Below are 4,417 nucleotides of genomic sequence, written 5' to 3'. Positions count from 1 at the left end.
ACATTTTAAAAATATTTCAGATTTAATTTTTGTTATTTGCTAGCAACATAGTCATATATCAATCTTCAAAGTAAAGGAGAAAGTTACACCTTTCAGTGTCTTAAATACCATGTTTAATGGAATGAAACAGGTAAATACTAAATATAGGAGTAGGTATGTAAGACAGCGAAAGAAGAAACCCTCACATTTGAGAGGGCCACCATGCTAGTTTATTATTGGTTCAAAATACAAACACAGAGTTGTTGAAAATAATAAAAAGTTTAGAAAGTATATTCATCTAGTGGGTACCTGTGTCTCTGTCTCGAAAAACACCAGCATGCAAGGCATTTTGTCCATCCGCTCAGGCGGGCAGACGCGCGGAGTAGGTCGAACGAACAGATCTAGTCGAGGGTGTTGCCGTCGTCGCTCAGCGGCGCGCTGGTCGTGGCGTTGCCATGGCACCGCGGAGCATCAGCTTCCAGTCCCTCGCCATCCTCCTGCCGCACCTTTCTTCTATGGCAGAGATGCGTAGCTGCTTGAGAATGCGGAGATCAGGTGCGAGCGCAGCAGAGCAGCTGAGCAAGAGGTGGAGGAAGAAGCAGAGCAACTGAGCAAGAAGTGTCGGCTCCGAGCTTAAGGCTGAAGAGGAAAGAAGACTGAGGGCATGGTTGGGCCCCAGTGCCTCTGGTGGGCTTTAGAGAGAAATGCAACGTAAAGCAAGGAGAAAGGGAGTTTTTCTTTTTCTTTGTCCTTTTATGAACCAACATGTGGTTGGATGGTTAGAGGGACAGTGGTATTCTCAGCCCACCAGTGTTCAAATCCTGGTGCTCGCATTATTTCTGGATTTATTTTAGTATTTCCGGCGACGCGCCTTTAATGAGATGAGACGTTCCCGTTGACAACGAGGCGCCTACGGTGACTTCTTAAATTTCAAGATGACATGCCGGTTCATAGGGATGTATGAGCGCTTGCGTCTGTATTGATGTTCAAAAAAAATGCTACACCTACAAAGGTTTACTTAAAGATTTTATGTACAAACTGACGTGGAGGATTGTGATCGGTAAGAGGGGGATGAGAGGGTCCACCCCACTTAAAATTGGGGAGAGAGAATTAGTTTGAAAAGTTAAGTAAAACTTTATAGGTCTAGCAATATTGCTTGGGCATCGACCAGATTGGTCGACTTGACCGATAAACCTGGCATGTTATCTTTTTTTGGAGCAGTTTGTACCTTTTTTTTTAACATGGAACAATTTGTACTTGGGTCTGCAGCTCTCGATCTGGCAGAGCCTACACGCTTTGAAATGGCAACCTATCGTCGACAGTGTTCTGAATTTTCTACTACCTGGTTGGCAAAAAGGTTTAATCACTAGGACGCGTAGATTGAAACTGTTCAGACCGCCGAACAGAGGGTGTCCACGTCTCCCCCCGATTCTCTGGCACCACCGTGGGTTCTCCTCCCCTTTCCTGGCCGCTCCGGCGGCGGAAGGGTGGGGGGAACCCGGATCTGTGTGTTTGGGGTGTAATTAGGGCGTGTGTGTGTGTGCCCGACGACGGCACCTACGTGGGAGCGGCGACGGCGTGTTCGGCTTTTGAGTCTCCCCGGTCCCTGCTCCTTCTCGCCGTTGTTCTCCACAGCGGCGATGGATCTGTGGGAGTTCCCCCGCGCGATCGTCATGGTGACGCCGTCGAACGCACGTTGTGGGAATCTAATCCTTGGGCCCTGTTGTCGATGCATTGCCGTCTCCAACAACGTTGCGGGGTTGCTAAAGTACGTTGGAGTGGCTCCAGATCCTCGCCTCTCTTGTCGGCCAACGAGGGAGATGACGACTTCGACTCGGTGGTGCCCCGTCCCTCTTCTTCGTCATGCGGGTCCGCGGTGACCGAGATCGACGACTTCCCATCCGCGTCGATACTGCCCGAAGAATCTATGATCTCGCTGGCTCCAGGAGGGAGCGGCGGAGGCGATGCGGCGGCGAGTCATCGATCCACGTGGATACTGCCTGAATGATCTATGATCTCGCCGGCTCCAGGAGGGAGCGGCGGAGGTGGTGCGGCGGCGTGTCCTCGATCCGTGTCGGTGGTCGCAGTGGGTTGGGCTTCCAGGGATCCGTGTGTAATTTTTGGTTTCTTTGGGGTGTGTTGTACCGCCGAGTGTGGTTAATAGATCTGAGGTGTGAGTCGCAAGAATGGACCAACTCATCATATCCTAATTTCAAAAGAGAAAAATTCATCATCTCCTAGGGGAGGATGCCCCTAAATGGGACGTTTACAGAGTGGACAAAAGGTGCATCGCTTTCTTTTTTGCTGCGTCAGAGGAAATTCACGGTGGCAAATGCTTGGTCGCATGGCTGCGGGTTTGCAAACCTAAACATCTTGGTGGGCTTCGAGTGACTGATCTAAAGCGCCGCTGTGTAAGGAATGGCTCAAACACACTGATGATTCGCGTCCCTGGCAGGGTTTAGCTATGGCTACGGTTTAGAGCTGGAGATAGGACGCTCTTTTGAAAGGACAGATGGCTTGAGGGAGCCACGGTGGCAGAAATAGCCCCTTTTGTCGTCTCGAAAATCAGAACGCAAACCATTAACCGCAGATCAGTTAGAGATGGCCTCCAAACCATCGTTGGGCATGTGAGAGCTAACTCCAACACGCCGACCTATTTTGATGCGACCATCGACAAAAAAACAATGGCGCAAATAATTTTTTCAATCTTTCATGGTACGGTGTCCCCCGAAACGATGTGGAGCTCGCGATTTTGTAGATGCAATTAACACAGAAACAACACGCACACCCAACAAGAGGAAGTACGTGGACGATCTTTAGAAATATGAGCAACAAATTAGAGCTAGATGCCTCCAATCTGCTAGCCTGCATTCACAAAGTAATCAACTTCTCAACTGATATTAACTCACACGGGAAGATACCCCGACTTGTTCATGTTTGTGACTAACAGCAAAATAAAAGAAGACCCTTACACGAGGCAGAGCCTCCCTTCGAGAAATAAGGGATCGGAGGCTTACCGAGCGCTCTCAGAGCTCAGGCGATTCTGGCCGTCCATCTCGTTTTCCTGATACGATTCTAGTCGTCGGATCAAGCCTCTGGACGATCTGGGCCGCCGGATCAAAAAACGGCGCTGTAGCAATGAATAGTTACCATTTTTTTCCCGGCCTCGCTCACTCGGTGGCTTCGATCGGAACTCGCTGACTTGTGGGGTAGCACGCTGGCGGACCCGCATGTCATTCTCTGTGGCCGGGAAACGTCCCGTGCAGCCCGTCGGCGCGGTCCAGCGGTAAAAGATCTCATACCACCGCCGAAATTCCCGTCCCCCGCCGAGGGCATTTTGGTTATTTCGCATCTTAGGTCAACACTTGCCCTTTTCCGATTCGTTGCCTCCTCCCCAATGAGTGCAGGGTTCGATATCTCCTCATTTTCTCTCCCGCACATCTCGAGAGAGAGCCGCCGCCGCCAATCATCCTCCCCGTCCGCCGCCGCCGCCAACCATCCGCAGCCGCACCATCATCCCCTCCCCGTTCCTCTCCCGTGGCTGAGCCAGCCATGGCAAGGAAGAAGCGCAAGTCCTCTTCCTTCCTCCCTCACCCCCGATATGAATCCTCCCCTGGAACCCTAGCCAGCCGCACGCATCCCATATGGTGCCGCCCAGCTCGCCGCCCTCAGCCGCCGAGCCATCGCGGGGCTCCTCGCGCAAGCGCACGACCTCCTCCAAGGCCGCGCCCGAGACCGACCTGGAGTTCACGGTCACCAAGGAAAGTTAAGGGGAGGGGAGGGGAGGGGAGGCAGCGCCCAGATCCACAGGTCCGCGACCGTCCTCGAGGTCGGCCATGGAGGTCCGGTCCGGCCCGACATCAGCCATGGAAGGAGACACCCGAATCCGTAGCTCTCCAAGGACGCGCTAGCTGCAGGCCATCTCCGGCGAGATCATCCACGGATCTCCAACTATGGTGCGTGCACATGATCCCTGAACCCCTTGTCTGGCCGGTTTCTTCATCTCCCCTTGTGACGCCCGGGTAATTAAGCTACAGTGCTCCTCTGCTAATGATGCCACGTCACCTCAATTATAGTTGCTAATCTCGAGTTAGTTCGAAACCGATTCAAATTCAAGTTCAAAATCAGGCAAACGATAAAACTTTTCAAATATTAAAACTAAAATGTTCGGAGTGAACCAAATATTGCATAGATAATTATGATGGGAAAACCGCACATTTATAAAATGTTTAAATACTATGAGATAAATAAAACAGTAGCAAAGAGATTAATTAAATACCTTTTATAATTAATAAAATGTCAAACTAAGTTATTTGGGGTCTAGATTTATTTTTGTGACTATGGACTAAGTTGAAATACTAAGTGTATATTTTACTAAATTAAAATGCAACTAAAATAAAGAAAGAAAGAAATAATAAAAGAAAACAGAAAACAAACA

The 4,417-nt window shown here is 50.1% G+C and overlaps 1 protein-coding gene and 1 long non-coding RNA gene across 5 annotated transcripts in view; one reads left to right on the top strand and one right to left on the bottom strand.

Moving 5' to 3' along the window:
* The window catches only part of LOC119306090 (protein ACCELERATED CELL DEATH 6-like), a 4,951-nt gene extending 4,609 nt beyond the window's left edge, over positions 1–342 (bottom strand). Inside the window, exon 1 of the mRNA XM_037582423.1 lies at positions 289–342. The gene's annotated coding sequence lies outside the window, so the exon portion shown is untranslated. The remainder of the gene's footprint in view (positions 1–288) is intronic.
* Positions 343–3,399: 3,057 nt separating this feature from the next.
* The window catches only part of LOC119306089, a 17,270-nt gene continuing 16,252 nt past the window's right edge, over positions 3,400–4,417 (top strand). For all 4 annotated transcript variants that reach the window (XR_005148852.1, XR_005148851.1, XR_005148853.1 and 1 more), the window contains exon 1: positions 3,400–3,935. This is a non-coding gene — a long non-coding RNA (uncharacterized LOC119306089). The remainder of the gene's footprint in view (positions 3,936–4,417) is intronic.

Source organism: Triticum dicoccoides, chromosome 5B (genome assembly GCF_002162155.2).
Source record: "Triticum dicoccoides isolate Atlit2015 ecotype Zavitan chromosome 5B, WEW_v2.0, whole genome shotgun sequence".
NCBI classification, from domain to species: Eukaryota; Viridiplantae; Streptophyta; class Magnoliopsida; order Poales; family Poaceae; genus Triticum; species Triticum dicoccoides.
This window is presented reverse-complemented; position numbering and strand designations above follow the sequence as displayed.